This window comes from Oncorhynchus mykiss, chromosome 6 (assembly GCF_013265735.2).
Source record: "Oncorhynchus mykiss isolate Arlee chromosome 6, USDA_OmykA_1.1, whole genome shotgun sequence".
Taxonomy (NCBI): domain Eukaryota; kingdom Metazoa; phylum Chordata; class Actinopteri; order Salmoniformes; family Salmonidae; genus Oncorhynchus; species Oncorhynchus mykiss.
In genome coordinates, this window is record NC_048570.1 from 66,968,501 (window position 1) to 66,988,146 (window position 19,646).

Below are 19,646 nucleotides of genomic sequence, written 5' to 3' on the forward strand. Positions count from 1 at the left end.
AATGCAGTTGAAATGAGAGGCTGTGTTGTTTCCAAACTCCGCCATTGCTTCGACCGTGGAGAGGATACTTCTGAGAGAAGGAGCTTTCCTCTGGTGATTAGAGTCAAAGAGACAGGCTTGGCTCACTAAAACTTTCATCAGCCGTCATCAAGCCCAGTCCTCAAGGTGTGCAGCCACCCCCCCACCCACACAGCCAACCCCATCCCATAGCCACTGACATGACATGCAAAGAGGGAGAGAGAGAGCAGCGGAATTGGCTCATCCTCATCACTTTCCTCATTCTTTAGTGGAGATGAATATGAAAATCTTTAAATGTTGAGGAGAAGGAAAATGAATTAGTAATAGACTTACAAGGACTAAGAGCATGCACAGGTAGGGAAATTACTTTTTACGTCATAACAAATATTTTATTCCACTTTTACTGATGAGCATTGACTAAAAGGTACATTTTCCCGAGATGTAAAGATATTCAATAAAGGCCACTTAATGGGATAGTTAAAAAATAACCCAAAAAGCTTTTTGATGTAAAGACGGTAATTCTCTTAACAACATTGATCAACCTGTCATGCTTTCATTATGGCACTATACCTTTTAGCAGCCATGCACTAGGCTAATAGCATTATAAGTCTCTAAAACACCAAGTTTCCTCCCTGCCCTTGTCAGGCCCAGTCTGTTGTCCCTCCTCAGACTTCACATGCAGGGCCAGCAGTTACAGTTGCCATAAAAGGCCTGTCACTAAGTGTCTGTATCATAACGTAGGCCTAACCATTTTCTAGCTTATTCTCACACATATGCATCACATTGCAAGATCGGTTCATTAGTGGAAATAACACACTTGCCCCAGCACATCCAAACATCCAAGGAGCATCACCGCCATTACCAGTTTACCTGCAGAGCCTCCTCCCGGCTGTGATCTGATTGGTCAATGCGTCGAAGGCGCTTGTGGTAAAGGTTCCAGAATTCCACCAGGAGTTTCTGACTGGTAATCTATCAACACAAATAAACACATATTACCATCAACACAATTGATGCATGGACACAATGACAAACCTTTAACTAAAACAGAAAATTGTGACATTGCCTACAGTACCATGTTGAGAGAGACGCCGTAAAAAAAAAACAGGGATGGGATTTCAGTGCGGGCATCAGTGTCTGAGCTGGCCACTGATGCTCGTCAGCTCCTCTCATAGGGACTGTGACTGTCGAGAAGTGCAGCAGCCCACACAATAAATGGCTTTAATAACATACCTGAATCCTCAGGTGCGTAAAGCCCTTGTTTTTCACTTCATTTTTAATTATGTGCTGCAAAACTTACCCAGAGTCCCTTGCTTCAGACCACAATGCCTTGTTACATTCTCTCTAACAGCAGTAATTAATCTAGGGAGCATAGCCTCTCTTTGAAGAGCGGCCTATAAAACACATTTCACTCCGACAACTAATAAGTTATAACAATGGCAGATAAAGAGAAACTGTGCACCAAAGGAGCAGGTGAGATTTGGGGAAAGAACAAATGAAAATGCCCACAACTCAGAGGTTTAAAACAACTCTATTTGTGGGTATGTGTGAGTGAGCTGCATCAAAATCTTCTGAAATCATGGAAATGAAAATAAGTCATGAAAAAAGGAAATGAGAATAAATCATGTCTTGCTGCAGAGTAGCCTTGACCTGGAGAATGATCTTGATAGTGGTGGTGCTGTCCATTTAATTCATATTGATGTTTACACAACACCACCCCCAATCTTTCTTATCTCACTTCTGACCAAGTCATATTCTGGATTAGATTGAACCAACTCCAGATCGAGATGGAGAGAGAAAGCAAGAGGAGAGCAAGAGAGTGAGAAAGAGATAAAATATATCTTTAACGGGAGGTTTAGCCACAAGTTTGTATAAAATGTTTAGTTCGTTAACAAATGCTAAAGCATTTAAATTACATTTAGAACTAGCTAACTTCACAACCTGCAAACAGCACGCACCTATCTGAGGCACAACCTTCATTACAAATCTTTGTGGCAGTGTTTTGCATCACGAGCCTCAGCAAGATCTCCTGAGTGAAATGGATAGATAGTAGCAGCAACCCAGCTAGCTACTTTGACAAACAGTGACAAAAGTGTTTTCCAGGATATGGCTATAAACCCACAGGCAGTATCAACTTCTTGAAAGACCACGAAGTCGCCTAACGTTGGCAGCCAAATAGGTAACGTTAGCTTATAGCTATATCATTATGTGGCTAATTCCGTTAGCTGGCTAGCTAACATGGTTGTGTTGTCTTCATTACCTGTTGCACTCCGGCTGCTTATCATTTCATTCGGTTTCGGATATGACAAGTGGCTTTATGAGGCGCCTTGCACAGATTTAATCAACTTTCAGCAAGTGAAAGTCTCCATTCTACTTTGCATTATAAATGCAGTGGTAAACTTATTATGTTCCGTTTTTAACCGCTGTCACCACATTAAAACGTTACCCGCCTGGAAGCCCCCATCTCCCGCTTCTGCACCTGCACATCCTGTCAGTTCCACTTCCAAAAGAGATACTAGCCAATCGGGCAATGATTTTGTGAAGCGCGTTGTCTTTAGAACCAATCACAGTGTAAACATTGCCACGAGGAGGCGTGAACCAATTTTGTTTTGAGAGTGAAAGTCCCAGATTTCCATGGAAACTTGCACAGCTAACTAGCGGTTGGGTTATGACGAGCGTGCATAACTGTCCGTTGGACTGGCCCCTTTGTTGTCCTTTGTCGTTTGGGACTGGCAGATGCAAATATTGTTTGAGTGTGACAACCTTTTTAGGCAGTGATGAATTAAAGTAGAACTATTTGTTTTAGTGACAGTCACACATGTATAATGCTAAATGCAATATTAAAATCAACAAAAAACTAAGTTATTATCTATTCCAGATTTCTCTATAGGCTACCACTGTACCTGTACAGATCAGAAAATGGAATGTCCAGATTGTGTGTTATTATAATTGTTTTACTTGCACCTTATTCCAAGTATGGTCAGTGATATCACACTTTGCCTTTTATGTCTGGCCCTTACAACTGAAAATAGCCCATGTGGTCTGATGTTCTCATAACATTCTGCCTCCACAGTGGTTTCATCTCCTTGGAACCTCTTTCCCTTGCAAATATAGGACACTTTATTGAAATTGAATTTCCAAAGGTCCTTTGTTTCATGAAGAATATAAAGTAATGGGCAGAATATATTGATAGTTATATGCAGCTCCTCTATGCCCAGTAAGCTTGGAATGTGTTCATGTTGAGAATCATAAGGCAAAACGTGCTGAAAGCCGCATGATTGCTATATTACTAGATTATTGACTTGAAAATTGCCTTCTCTCTATTCCTGTTTATTATGAGCATATTTGTTTCCTGCCTTAAACTCCCTGGCCTTAAACGGCTATCAGGGTGCATGATGAATAAGAGATACTGAAACTGATTGCTAACAATATTATTTCTTATAATGTGCTGTGAACTGCAGAGCTTCTGAGCCTCATAAACATTTATAAGACCCTGCGTCACAACGGGAACTAGACAAATTGTTAAAAATCTGCTTGCCCAGAGGAAACTGTTTAATTCACAAAGACAATATTGCATGCCTGTGAGATCTCTGTTTTGCTAATGCAGTGCAACACAAACCAATAAAAAGCTGCTTGCAAATCACATTCATCCTTTCCTGATAATCTCAAAGGATATTTTACACACACCTTGTTGTTCTCCCTATTCTGTGCATATCATGCCACTAACGATTGTAGTTATCAATTTCCAGTTCTTATTCATTTTCTGCATATGCAGTAAATGTTCTGGTTGGATAAATAGTCAATGTATGAAGGTTAGATTGATTATCACCAGTCCAGGAGAGACAGGCTTTAATCATTTCACAGTAGACTATTGAATGCTGTGCAACATAATCACCTGCAGAGTTTAGTGGATTGTGTAACAACAATTTCGGATTAGGCTGATGCCTCAGAGGCTGGAATTTGTGCAAATTTGTGAGATTCAATAAAAGCCTTTCCTTATTTTTCACGTTTTGAAATAATCACCTTTGACATTGCAATGTCTTGTCAATATTCTTGAGCAGGACTTTAGTGGAAGCACTGCATGCAAATAGGTCTATGTGTTGACAGCTTTAGTTAAAAGTGTCTTCTGTTTTTAGGTTGACGTACTGTTGTTTACCTTGTGACGTTGCCTTGTGCCATCTCTGCTCTTGGTGATAATAGCGTCATGTCTCTCATTTTGGATATCACCAGGGGTTGAATGGGAATTCAAATGTGGAGGAGCCATATTTGGTTTATGCCAAGATTAGGGTTAGTGTTATGCTACACACTTAGGAAAAAAGGTGCTATCTAGAACCTAAAAGTGTTATTTGGTGGCCCCCATAGGAGAACCCTTTGAAGAACCCTTGATGGTTCCAGGTAGAACCCCTTTGTTTCTAAGTAGAACCATTTTGGGTTCCATGTAGAACCCTTTCCACAAAGGGTTCTGCATGGAACCCAAAATTGTTCTACCTGGAATCAAAAAATGGTTCTCCTATGAGGACAGCCGAAGAGCCCTTTTGGAACTCTTTTTTTCTAAGAGTGTAGGCCTGACCCTAGCCTTATGTTCAACCCTAATCCTAACAGTAGCTTAATGTTCACATCCCAGTCAGTGGAGGCTCCTCGGAGGAGGAAGGGAGGACCATCCTCCTCAGTGAATTTCATAAAAATGTAAATTTTAAAACATTAAAAAAGTTATCCTTCTTAGATTAAACTATAGTGGGGCAAAAAAGTATTTAGTCAGCCACCAAGTGTACAAGTTCTCCCACTTAAAAAGATGAGAGAGGCCTGTAATTTTCATCATAAGTACACTTCAACTATGACAGATAAAATGAGAAAAAGAAATCCAGAAATCACATTGTAGGATTTTTAATGAATTTATTTGCAAATTATGGTGGAAAATAAGTATTTGGTCACCTACAAACAAGCAAGATTTCTGGCTCTCACAGACCTGTAAGAGTCTTCTTTAAGAGGCTCCTCTGTCCTCCACTCGTTACCTGTATTAATGGCACCTGTTTGAACTTGTTATCAGTATAAAAGACACCTGTCCACAACCTCAAACAGTCACACTCCAAACTCCACTATGGCCAAGACCAAAGAGCTGTCGAAGGACACTAGAAAAAAATTGTAGACCTGCACCAGGCTGGGAAGACTGAATCTGCAATAGGTAAGCAGCTTGGTTTGAAGAAATCAACTGTGGGAGCAATGATTAGGAAATGGAAGACATACAAGACCACTGATAATCTCCCTCGATCTGGGGCTCCACGCAAGATCTCACCCCGTGGGGTCAAAATGATCACAAGAACGGTGAGCAAAAATCCCAGAACCACATGGGGGGACCTAGTGAATGACCTGCAGAGAGCTGGGACCAAAGTAACAAAACCTACCATCAGTAACACACTACGCCGCCAGGGACTCAAATCCTGCAGTGCCAGACGTGTCCCCCTGCTTAAGCCAGTACATGTCCAGGCCCGTCTGAAGTTTGCTAGAGAGCATTTGGATGATCCAGAAGAAGATTGGGAGAATGTCATATGGTCAGATGAAACCAAAATATAACTTTTTGGTAAAACTCAACTCGTCGTGTTTGGAGGACAAAGAATGCTGAGTTGCATCCAAAGAACACCATACCTACTGTGAAGCATGGGGGTGGAAACATCATGCTTTGGGGCTGTTTTTCTGTAAAGGGACCAGGACGACTGATCCGTGTAAAGGAAAGGATGAATGGGGCCATGTATCGTGAGATTTTAAGTGAAAACCTCCTTCCATCAGCAAGGGCATTGAAGATGAAACGTGGCTGGGTCTTTCAACATGACAATGATCCCAAACACACCGCCCGGGCAACGAAGAAGTGGCTTCGTAAGAATTTCAAGGTCCTGGAGTGGCCTAGCCAGTCTCCAGATCTCAACCCCATAGAAAATCTTTGGAGGGAGTTGAAAGTCTGTGTTGCCCAGCAACAGCCCCAAAACATCATTGCTCTAGAAGAGATCTGCATGGAGGAATGGGCCAAAATACCAGCAACAGTGTATGAAAACCTTGTGAAGACTTACAGAAAACGTTTGACCTCTGTCATTGCCAACAAAGGGTATATAACAAAGTATTGAGATAAACTTTTGTTATTGACCAAATATTTGTTTTCCACCATAATTTGCAAATAAATTCATAAAAAATCCTACAACGTGATTTTCTGGATTTTTTTCTCATTTTGTCTGTCATAGTTGAAGTGTACCTATGATGAAAATTACAGGCCTCTCTCATCTTTTTAAGTGGGAGAACTTGCACAATTGGTGTCTGACTAAATATTTTTTTGCCCCACTGTATATTAAATATAATCACGGAACCAAATCATTTATTAAAACACTCTATTTTTGTCTAAGGCACTGCATCACAGTGCCTGAGGCATCACTACAGACCCGGGTTCAATCCCAGGCTGTGTCGTGACCGGGAGACCCATGAGGTGGTTCACAACTTCCCAGTGCTGTCTGGATTAGGGCAGAGTTTGGCCGGCTGGGATTACCTTGTCCCATCGTGCTGTTGCGACTCCTTGTGGCTGGCCGGGCACCTGCAAGGTGACTTCGGTCAACAGTTGGACAGTGTTTCCTCCGACACAATGGTGCAGCTGGCTTCCGGGTTAAGCTAGCAGCGTGTCAACAAGCAGTGCGGCTTGGCAGGGTCGTGTTTTGGAGGATGCATGGCTCTCGACCTTCACCTCTCCCGAGTCCGTAGGGGAGTTGCAGTGATGGGACAAGACTGTAACTACTAATTGGGGGAAAAAAGGGGTAAAAATAAATAACACACTATTTTGCAAAGAATGTCAACAGTAGCCTCAACAGCAGAGTAGCACCGTGGTGTAGTCTGAGGACAGCTAGCTTCCATACTCCTCTGTGTACATTGACTTCAATACAAAACCTAGAAGGCTCATGGTTCTCACCCCCTTCCATAGACTTACACATTAATTATGACAACTTTCGGAGGACGTCCTCCAGCCTATCAGAGCTCTTGCAGCATGAATTGATATGTTGTCCACCCAATTAACTTGTTATGGCTGGGGGCATTATTGAGTAGCTTGGATGAATAAGGTGCCCAGAGTAAACTGTCTACTACTCAGGCCCAGTTGCTAATATAGCATATTATTTGGATAGAAAATACTCTGAACGTTCTAAATCTGTTTGAATGATGTCTGTGAGTATAACAGAACTCATATGGCAGGCAAAAACCTGAGAAAAAAATCCAACCAGAAAGTGTGAAATCTGAGGTTTGTAGTTTTTCAACTCATTCCCTATCGAATGTACAGTGTCTATGGGGTCAAATGCACTTCCTAAGGCTTCCACTAGATATCAACAGTCTTTAAAACCTTGTTTGATGCTTCTACTGTGAAGTGGGGGCGAATGAGAGGGGAATGAGTCAGAGGCCTGCCAGAGAGCCACGAGCTTGCCACGCGCGTTCACGTGAGAGTTAGCTTGAGTTCCATTGCATTTCTGAAGACAAAGGAATTCTCCGGTTGGAACATTATTCAAAATTTATGTTAAAAACATCCTAAAGATTGGTTCTATACATCGTTTGACATGTTTCTACGGACTGTAACGGAACTTTTGGACTTTTCGTCTGCACCTAGTGATCGCGCGTCATGAATTTGGATTACTGGGCTAAACGCGCAAACAAAAAGGAGGTATTTGGACATAAATGATATACATTATCGAACAAAACAAACATTTATTGTGGAACTATTGTGAAAGCCTTTTTGAAATCAGACACTGTGTTGGGATTAACAAGAAGTGTATCTTTAAAATGGTGTAAAATACTTGTATGTTTGAGGAATTTTAATTAGGAATTTTATAGGATTTCTGTTGTTTTCAATTTGGCGCCCTGCACTTTCACTGGCTGTTGTCATATCGATCCCGTTAGCTGGATCTCAGCCCAAAGAGGATCAGAGAATTAATCTAGTACTAAAAGCATAAGCTACAGCTAGCTAGGACTGCAGTGTATAAAATGTGGTGAGTAGTTGAACTGTTTTGAACAAATTAATTTATTCCAAAATGAAGGAGAAGCAAAAGGGAAATAGAGAGAGAGAGAGATTTCCTCATTTTTTTCACTTTCAGTTTCACTTACTTAGCTAGCTAGCTAGTTTAGCCTACTGAAACACCCTGCTCAGAGGGATGCTATGTTAGCTAGCTGGCTATGACTTTCCAACACAACACTGGAACTCTTCCAAATCAATGTAAGCTTTTGGTATTACCAATTTAATGCCACTGGGGCGTTGCATGAATGTACCTAACCATAAACATCAATGCCTTTCTTAAAATCAATATGCAGATGTATATATTTTTTTACCTGCATATTTAGTTCAAATAAATTAATGTTAGCAGGCAATATTAACTAGGGAAATTGTGTCACTTCTCTTGCGTTCATTGCACGCAGAGACAGGGTATATGCAACAGTTTGGGCCTCCTGGCTCATTTGCCAAAAATTAACATAATTATGACATAACATTGAATGCTGTGCAATGTAACAGTAATATTTAGACTTAGGGTTGCCGCCCATTCGATAAAATACGGAACGGTTCCGTATTTCACTGAAAAAATAAACGTTTTGTTTTTGAAATTATTGTTTCCGGTTTTGACCATATTAATGGACAACGGCTCGTATTTCTGTCTTTATTATATTATAATTAAGTCTATGATTTGATTGAGCCGTCTGACTGAGCAGTGGTAGGCGGCAGCAGGCTCGTAATCATTCATTCAAACTTTACTACGTTTGCCAGCCGCTCTTAGCAATGCTTGCTTCACAGGGCTGTTTATGACTTCAAGCCTATCAACTCCTGAGATTAGGCTGGCAATACGAAAGTGCCTATTAGAACATCCAATAGTCAAAGGTATATGAAATACAAATGGTATAGAGAGAAATAGTCGACGCGTCATAATTCCTATAACTACAACCTTTAACTTCTTAACTGGGAATATTGAAGAACTGGGAATATTGAACCACCAGCTTTCATATGTTCTCATGTTCTGAGCAAGGAACTTAAATGTTAGCTTTTTTACATGGCACATATTGCACTTTTACTTTCCTCTCCAACACTGTGTTTTTGCATTATTTAAACCAAATTGAGCATGTTTCATTATTTATTTGAGACTAAATAGATAGACTGAATAGATTTATTTATGTATTATATTTTAAGTTAAATAAAAGTGTTAGTTGTTCATTTAGTATTGTTGTAATTGTCATTATTACAAATATATATATATATATATATATATATATATATATATTGGCTGTGTACAAATATATACAATTTTAAAAAATCATCTGATTAATCGGTATCGCCTTTTTTTGGTCCTCCAATAATCGGTATCGGCGTTGAAAATCATAATCGGTCGACCTCTACTCTACACACACCCTCATATTATTATTCTTTAGTTGTATTGCCTCATTTGTGCGTCTTTAGTTGTAGTTTTTAAATGTTTTTTTTTATAGACAGTGCCTTCAGAAAGTATTCACACCCCTTGACTTTTTCTACATTCTGTTGTGTGACATAGATTCAGATTTTGTGTCACTGGCCTACACACAATACCCCATAATGTCAGTGGAATTATGTTTTTAGATATTTTTTTTTACCAATTAATAAAAAATGAAAAGCTGAAATGTCTTGAGTCAATAAGTATTCGACAGACACAGGTTATCTCTTTGAGCATGGTGAAGACTTTGGATAGTGTATCAATATTTTTTATTTATTTCACCCTTATTTAACCAGGTGGGCCAGTTGAGAACAAGTTCTCATTTAAAACTGCGACCTGGCCAAGATAAAGCAAAGCAGTGCGACAAAAACAACAACACAGAGTTACACATAAACAAACGTACAGTCAATAACACAATAGAAAAGAAAAATAGACAGATCTATGTACAGTGTGTGAAAATGTAGTAGTAGGGAGGTAGGCAATACATAGGTCATAGAGGCAAAATAATTACAATTTAGCATTAACACTGGAGTGATATACAGTGCCTTGCGAAAGTATTCGGCCCCCTTGAACTTTGCGACCTTTTGCCACATTTCAGGCTTCAAACATAAAGATATAAAACTGTATTTTTTTGTGAAGAATCAACAACAAGTGGGACACAATCATGAAGTGGAACGACATATATTGGATATTTCTAACTTTTTTAACAAATCAAAAACTGAAAAATTGGGCGTGCAAAATTATTCAGCCCCTTTACTTTCAGTGCAGCAAACTCTCTCCAGAAGTTCAGTGAGGATCTCTGAATGATCCAATGTTGACCTAAATGACTAATGATGATAAATACAATCCACCTGTGTGTAATCAAGTCTCCGTATAAATGCACCTGCACTGTGATAGTCTCAGAGGTCCGTTAAAAGCGCACAGAGCATCATGAAGAACAAGGAACACACCAGGCAGGTCCGAGATACTGTTGTGAAGAAGTTTAAAGCCATATTTGGATACAAAAAGATTTCCCAAGCTTTAAACATCCCAAGGAGCACTGTGCAAGCGATAATATTGAAATGGAAGGAGTATCAGACCACTGCAAATCTACCAAGACCTGGCCGTCCCTCTAAACTTTCAGCTCATACAAGGAGAAGACTGATCAGAGATGCAGCCAAGAGGCCCATGATCACTCTGGATGAACTGCAGAGATCTACAGCTGAGGTGGGAGACTCTGTCCATAGGACAACAATCAGTCGTATATTGCACAAATCTGGCCTTTATGGAAGAGTGGCAAGAAGAAAGCCATTTCTTAAAGATATCCATAAAAAGTGTCGTTTAAAGTTTGTCACAAGCCACCTGGGAGACACACCAAACATGTGGAAGAAGGTGCTCTGGTCAGATGAAACCAAAATTGAACTTTTTGGCAACAATGCAAAACGTTATGTTTGGCGTAAAAGCAACACAGCTCATCACCCTGAACACACCATCCCCACTGTCAAACATGGTGGTGGCAGCATCATGGTTTGGGCCTGCTTTTCTTCAGCAGGGACAGGGAAGATGGTTAAAATTGATGGGAAGATGGATGGAGCCAAATACAGGACCATTCTGGAAGAAAACCTGATGGAGTCTGCAAAAGACCTGAGACTGGGACGGAGATTTGTCTTCCAACAAGACAATGATCCAAAACATAAAGCAAAATCTACAATGGAATGGTTCAAAAATAAACATATCCAGGTGTTAGAATGGCCAAGTCAAAGTCCAGACCTGAATCCAATCGAGAATCTGTGGAAAGAACTGAAAACTGCTGTTCACAAATGCTCTCCATCCAACCTCACTGAGCTCAAGCTGTTTTGCAAGGAGGAATGGGAAAAAATGTCAGTCTCTCGATGTGCAAAACTGATAGAGACATACCCCAAGCGACTTACAGCTGTAATCGCAGCAAAAGGTGGCGCTACAAAGTATTAACTTAAGGGGGCTGAATAATTTTGCACGCCCAATTTTTCAGTTTTTGATTTGTTAAAAAAGTTTGAAATATCCAATAAATGTCGTTCCACTTCATGATTGTGTCCCACTTGTTGTTGATTCTTCACAAAAAAATACAGTTTTATATCTTTATGTTTGAAGCCTGAAATGTGGCAAAAGGTTGCAAAGTTCAAGGGGGCCGAATACTTTCGCAATGCACTGTATGTGCAGATGATGATATGCAAGTAGAGATACTGGGGTGCAAAAGAGCAAGAGGGTAAGTAATAATGGGGATGAGGTAGTTGGGTGTGTTATTTACAGATTGGCTGTGTACAGGTACAGTGATTGGTAAGCTGCTCTGACAGTTGATGCTTAAAGTTAGAGAGGGAGATATAAGACTCCACCTTCAGAGATTTTTGCAATTCGTTCCAGTCATTTGCAGCAGAGAACTGGAAGGAGAGGCGGCCAAAGGAAGTGTTGGCTTTGGGGATGACCAGTGCAGTAAACCTGCTGGAACCCGTGCTACGGGTGGGTGTTGCTATGGTGACCAGTGAGCTAAGATAAGGTGGGGCTTCACCTAGCAAAGACTTATAGATGACCTGGAGCCAGTGGGTTTGGCGGCGGAGGGCCAGCCAACGAGAGCATAGAGGTCGCAGTGGTGGGTAGTTTATGGGGCTTTGGTGATAAAACGGATGGCACTGTGATAGACTACATCCAGTTTGCTGAGTAGAGTGTTGGGGGCTATTTTGTAAATGACATCGCCGATGTCAAGGATCGGTAGGATAGTCAGTTTTACGAGGGTATATTTGGCGGAATGAGTGAATGAGGCTTTGTTGCAAAATAGGAAGCCAATTCTAGATTTAATTTTGGATGGTAGATGCTTAATGTGAGTCTGGAAGGAGAGTTTACAGTCTAACCAGACACCTAGGTATTTGTATTCTAAGTCAGAACCGTCCAGGGTAGTGATGCTAGTCGTGTGGGAGGGTGCGGCCAGCAATCGGGTGAAGACCATGCACTTAGTTTTACTTGCATTTAAGAGCAGTTGGAGGCCACGGAAGGAGTGTTGTATGGCGTTGAAACTCATTCAGAGGTTTGTTAGCAGCACAGTGTCCAAAGAAGGACACTGCTTTCCACCAGACACTGGGAGATGAATTCCCCTTTCAGCAGGACAATAACCTAAAACACAAGGCCAAATGTACACCGGAGTTGCTTTCCAAGACGACATTGAATGTTCCTGAGTGGCCGAGTTACAGTTTGGACTTAAATTGTCTTGAAAATCTTCAGCGGGGCTTAAATATGTCTGTCTAGCGATGATTGACAACCAACTTGACAGAATTTAAAAAAAAGAATAATGTGCAAATATTGTACAATTCAGGTGTGCAAAGCTCTTAGAGACTTACCCAGAAAGACTCACAGCTGTAATCACTACCGAAGGTGATTCTAACATGTATTGACACAGAGATGTGAATACTTAAGTAAATGAGATATTTCTGTATTTCATTTTCAAGAAATTTGCAAACATTTCAACCCTAACCCTAGCTTTATGTCAACCCAAACCCTAACCTTAGTTTATCATACTTTTTATCATACTTTTCTCCTTGGACCTGTAAGTGCTCTCTCTTTGACCCAAGGTGTAGGAGCCTGGCTCCAGGTAGCTCCTGCACAATTTAAAAACTATAAATGATAAATGATAAATAAATGAAGATATTTATTATAAAGATAAATGAGACGTCAAATGACGAATGTTGTAATTTCACTTTCTTCTGAATTTCCTGTTGTCGATTAGGGCTGAGAGCTAAAATGAAGTACAGTAATCAGTTAAATCTGAAAATTATGTAAAAAGGAATGCAGTCCTAAGGGTCGGTGGGATTTTTATGGGCAATGGATGTGGCCATGCAGGCGCAGTGACTCACAAGCAAACCACGACTTGGCAACATCTTTGTTACAAACTGAGATTATTACAAAGATGTCCCTTGGCAACTCATTATACCATCAGCTCAGGCCATTTTCTCCCCCAGCCTTTAATTAAATTTGAATGATTACAAAAAATAAAGAAGAATCAACAGCTACATGGCTGCCAGCTAGTCTTGTATTGCGCCAGAAGGCAGGTGCCTTATCTTTTTAATTTGTCAGTTTTTTTCTGTCCATCTTTGCAGCTCATTTTTATGCTCGGTATCATTTGCCATGTCTCTACACACTTTCCTCTTGTCCGAAGCCCATAAACCTGCCCTTTGCTTGTTTCTTTGGATGTGGGGTTGGTGGAATCTAGTAGGAGCTCACACAAACCTCTCAATACATCACTCATATGTCTCTAATCACGCAGTCTCTCGATTTCAGACTGTCAAACGAGAAACAGGACAAATAAGTCCTTTTGAAGAGGCATCCTTACAAAAGAACCAAGCCTACACTCCTAACTGGTGACACTGTTGCACTATTGTATACAGAACATTACTCAAGATAGTTGATTATAGTGGTGCTTTGAATGTAATATATTCTTGTCTTGTAAAACATCTCATTCCACATTGTGGAAAGAAAACAATGCATTTGACTGATTAGGATGAAAAAATTGACATTGTATTTAATTGAGAAATAAATAATTGTTACAACTTGTCATCACACTGATAAGAAAAGCAGCCAGACAAAGGTTTGAATGCTCCAAAGCAAAAGAAGATGTTGTCAATAAGACGTCTCTCTCTTTACCTTCCTAAGCATCAGCAGTGTGGAAACACTGGCTGTCAGGCTTTGTTCCACCACGAACCCTTTGTGAATGGCACTTTACTCTAATAAAAGACAGTAATTGCTGCAATGGTTGAAAATGTTGAAAACCATGTAATGTCAAGGTTGCATTTGAATGGTTGTTGATTAATTTCTCCTTTTGTGTGTCAAGCTCGTTATGAAAGCTGGAGATTGAAGGAGGGAAAGTACACAGTCCTCCATCTCTCTCTCTCTCTTTCTATCTATCTATCTCTCTCTCTCTCTCTCTCGCTCTCTCGCTCTCTCGCTCTCTCAAGGATGTTGGGTGCACATGCTTTCCACTGTGGTACACAATAACCAATAGCACAATGTCCTAGAAAAAGGAAAAAGGATGGACAATTAAAGATTTCAATTTACTCCAATAGAAATAGACAACCATATAATACCCTTCTGTTTTATTCCCCCTGTCATTTCATTTCAACTTGAGTTTTAGTGAAATAAGTTTTAGAGAGTCATGGTAAGAGATGGGGAGCTCCACACATGACAAGTTGCCATCTCTACACAATATCTAGTAGCATAGATATGTTGACTAATCAGACATTTTAATAGTGAATGAATATGATTTATATACAGCAGTTTGTTCAATCGTAGTAATGTAGGCTACAATAATGTCAGGATAGAACATTCGAGAGAATTACTGGTCAAAAGCAAAGCAGACATTTTACAGAATGTGTGTGAATATTCCAGCGGTTATAAAGGAATCCTATAGGCCTAACACATATTTTTATACAAAGCAGACATTTTACAGAACGTGTGTGTATATTACAGCGGTTATAAAGGAATCCTATAGGCCTAACACATATTTTTATACAAAGCAGACATTTTACAGAACGTGTGTGTATATTACAGCGGTTATAAAGGAATCCTATAGGCCTAACACATATTTTTATACAAAGCAGACATTTTACAGAACGTGTGTGTATATTACAGCGGTTATAAAGGAATCCTATAGGCCTAACACATATTTTTATACAAAGCAGACATTTTACAGAACGTGTGTGTATATTCCAGCGGTTATAAAGGAATCCTATAGGCCTAACACATATTTTTATACAAAGCAGACATTTTACAGAACGTGTGTGTATATTACAGCGGTTATAAAGGAATCCTATAGGCCTAACACATATTTTTATACAAAGCAGACATTTTACAGAACGTGTGTGTATATTACAGCGGTTATAAAGGAATCCTATAGGCCTAACACATATTTTTATACAAAGCAGACATTTTACAGAACGTGTGTGTATATTACAGCGGTTATAAAGGAATCCTATAGGCCTAACACATATTTTTATACTAAGCAGACATTTTACAGAACGTGTGTGTATATTACAGCGGTTATAAAGGAATCCTATAGGCCTAACACATATTTTTATACAAAGCAGACATTTTACAGAATGTGTGTGAATATTCCAGCGGTTATAAAGGAATCCTATAGGCCTAACACATATTTTTATACTAAGCAGACATTTTACAGAATGTGTGTGAATATTCCAGCGGTTATAAAGGAATCCTATAGGCCTAACACATATTTTTATACTAAGAAACCCCATTTCAAAATGTATATGCTTATTGTAGGAGTGATCTCGACCGCATAGCCAGGGTGAAAGCCAAGCTTATGAGCTCACTGGGGGGCAGACCTTTCCTAGGCCTAGCCCACACTATAAAACCATCCCAGTGACACCCAGGATAGCAGAAACACTATTCATTACACTGATGAACAGGAACCTGTGATTTATTCATTAAATCTACATCTGGAGCAAAGATAGCAGGGGTTCACCTCAGACAAAACAGCAATATAGTGATACCTAGCATATGAAACACACCGAATATAAGAAAAGCATGCATATTGTATCAGGGCAACCATTTTATATTCTTACCATCATTAATAATTTTTTTATTACTCTGTATCCTGACCTATTCATTACATTATGTGTGTTTCATCTCTACTATGTTAGTAAAGCATGAATAACCTGCTCAGATTGCAGAAAACACAGCTAAAATTAGAATGTTGGTGTACTGCACTACTCGCTGCAGAAAAGGAGATGCAATCGTCAAGGTCAAGGAATGAATTGAAATGTTAGAACTACAAATGAATGGAAAAGTTGTGGTCTCACCAGCCAGGGGCCCTCTCCCTGAGCAGGGCACTGTGCTGCAGTCAGAATAGGAAGCAGAGAGCAGAGACAAGGCTGTGTGTGTGGGAGAGTGAATTATCAATCTGCTTTACATTTGAAGGTAATTCAAATTCTTAATTTCTTTTCAACAGGCCCCGCAGAAAGACGTGGGACATGGTGGGGTGACAGGTTAATTGAGGAATAATACCCTTCAGAATGATGGATTTTGGTGACTTGAGATGTCAGAATCCATTATAGGAAATTCAAATTTGCAATTAAAGTGGGAGGTGGGGTGCAGAACTCCTTCATTTTAATTTCCCCCTGCTCCTCCCCTGTTATTATTAATGTTCTGCATTAAATGTCCGGCCCCTCTCATCCATTTTGTATCCCTCCCAACACGTTGCGTTCAAATGGGACTTAATTAATATTCTAATGCATAAGTACAACAGCTTTTACGGAACAGGGACATTGGACAAGAGGGACAGGCATGAGGTAATTTAACACATTTTACATGAGTAAAAACACATGGCTACCATTCCCTACTCTCATTCTGGGTCACACTGTAAGTTTTATGTTGATATGAAAAGCCTTTATTTCCCATGTTATATACAGTAGTGTGGGGGACTGATACTGTGTGATATTTGATCTCCAACCTGAGTGGAATCTTCTCAGGCCCTCTGTACATTGGCGAGTGGTTAGGGAATTGCTGTCATTGGGCAGATTTGTGTGGTTAGGAGCTGGCATATGACATGTACAGATGTAGGATCTTAATTTGATCACCTTGTTGCAGGAGAACTTTCCTGAAATGCTTGATTTTCCCCTACAAAAATGTCTATAATAATTCACATTTCCTGTTACTGCAGGATTATTTTTCTGCTATAGCAAGGTGACTCAAATTAAGATCCTACATCTGTATTGTAATGTGATGCTGGTTGACAGGATCATATCTCATCAGAGCTCACCTGTTTACATATCTCATACCCAGAGAATGTTGAGCTCTTGGAACAAGTGACTGATGTCAACAGTTGTGTCAGTAAATTCTTCTATAAAACGATCTCCGCTCAACACACTCTGAGAGTAGGATTATTTTTAGACATGATTGATGGTCAATGAATAGCATTCTAAAGTTGTTTCATCCTGAATTGCATCATTTCAAGCATGTAATGAGCATGTTAAAAACAGACATGTAAGCTATTATTGACATAGAGTTGCTGAGGTTTGGAGTGATAAGTCTTAAATTGAACTGATCAGCTTATCAAATAACAATATAGCTAGTCTTACTTTGTGTCATCACATGCCTTCCTCCCCTCCACTGGTAAGAACTAATGGTGGACTAGTAACCGATACACACTTTTGCAGCAGTTAGATTCAACCAAAGATGTTGTTAGAGTTATCTCAACTATGATTATTGTTCGTCCAGATAAATGCACTATATTGCCTCTTCTGTTATCTGTATACAGATTCTTTTCACAGAGCACCATACGATTGGAAAGTGCTGCAGAGATGATTTTCCTTATGTGTGTTTTAATCGCCTGGAGAGGAAAAGGACTGATGATGCACAATATTTGGGTGACTGCTCTCCAAAAAGAGGAGTGGGGTGAATAAATGCAGAATGTCTCCTGCAAAGGCAATCTCCAGCAGCAGCACACTAACGCAACGGCTAGTGTCAGCTACTATATCACTAGTCAAGATGACGAATGGGAGACAAGAGCCTCTCAAATATTCAGGGTACACAGCAGCTGAGGGCGGAGGACTGTTCGAATGAGATAGAAGATGGATACATGCACTTTGTTTTCCTCATTTTGAAGGGAGCTGGTGGGAAGAGGAGAGATGGCGTGAATAAAAAAGACTAAATATATTTTGTGTGTGTTTTGGTAAGTGTATGTTAACATGACAGTGTTTTTGGATCGGGAACAAATACATATTTTATTGTCTCACCCCTTCCCTGCCCATCCCTTAGCCAACCTCCCTGCTGCTGCTGGACCCCAACACACATCACCCCCCAACCCCTCCCCCCACCCCCATTCAGACAGCTGGAAACAGAATTCATCCGATTCGTTCTGCTGCTTCTCTCTCTCCCAACTGCCCCTTCTCCCCCCCCAACCCCTTCCAACCCCCTCCACCCCCTCCTCACTGTCGTAATAGGATCTGCAGGAATCATTCAAAGGCTAGATATAATTTACTGCTCGCCGTGCACAATGCCCCCTCCCCTCTCACCCCCTTTCTCAATCGCACAAGGTGCCCTGCGGATTAACTAATCATACTTGAAATATTATTTCTGCTTCTTATTCCTCCATTTTATGAACAGCTCCTGTTTTATGGTGCAATGGATTTAACCCCTGCATGGTTACACTCATACCAGTCTGTGCAGAATGGGGGGGGGGGGGGGGGGGGGGGGGGGGGTAGATGAGGGAGATGACAGAGGGGACCTATTTAAAAAAAGATCCTTGTTTATATGTATCTCTTCCGCTTGTTTTGACAGTAAGGTCTTCTCTCTAATTTTTGTTTCACCTAAACCACGGTTTCCCCAGATGATGCTTCTATCTGTAATGAAAGCACAGGCATTACACAGTGAACATGGAAACACATAGGCCCACAGCCAGGAACCATAAAACACAACTCCTCAGGGCTCTTTACCCACAATCCCTATTCTCTCTTTATACAATCCACATATTTAGACTGTTAACCTTTCTTCATATATAATATATAACAGCTTTCATGTGAAAAAGCTAGTATTAACATATGTACTCCTCTTTAAAAAAAACATGAAAGTAATACCCAAGACACATTTGTAAAAAAAAAGTATAGCAAAGTATTCCATATTTCATGTGCAATATGATTTAATGTTGTATTTTGTATGCAAACCTTTTATTTTCCTTCAATGTTTTCTGGTTGTCCCTCTCATTAACTAAGACAGAAGTATGTATGTGTTTACCCTTGTGAGTGTCTATTGGAGTCAGCTAGCCTGCTTTGCCCTGCTGTGGAAGTCGGCTTGGCAGCTGGCAGGGAGATAGATCATGTGCCAGCACAGTTTGGTGGGAAAGTGACATAGATTTGTATGTAATGCTATTGATCTGGCACCACCCCCATTGATCTCCTGTGGGACAACGGAGGTCTGGATTAAGAATTAAATCTTCTAAACCTGTATGGAGCATTACATCATCAAAGCGCTCCCGGTGCCTCATTCTCCAAACATGGTAAATGGATTTGGAGAGAATTGACTCGATTGCAGGAACATCATTTAGAGAAGTATAAATCAGCTTTATTGTTTTGATTCTGCCTCCAACGTATGCTTCCTTCGCTTTGGCACATTCACAACTACGCCCACATGCCTGTTTCCTGCCCACAC

General features: G+C 40.2%; 1 long non-coding RNA gene across 5 annotated transcripts in view; it reads right to left on the bottom strand.

Moving 5' to 3' along the window:
- LOC110526398 overlaps positions 1-2,531 on the bottom strand; it is a 48,075-nt gene extending 45,544 nt beyond the window's left edge. For 2 of the 5 annotated variants that reach the window (XR_005052205.1, XR_005052204.1), the window contains exons 1-2: positions 2,276-2,530; positions 889-987 (exon numbers count right to left, since the gene is read on the bottom strand). This is a non-coding gene — a long non-coding RNA (uncharacterized LOC110526398). Of the gene's footprint in view, positions 1-888; positions 988-2,275 lie in introns of all 5 variants that reach the window. The other 3 variants (XR_005052203.1, XR_005052206.1, XR_002473947.2) reach the window with 3 other exon arrangements.
- Positions 2,532-19,646: the final 17,115 nt, after the last annotated feature.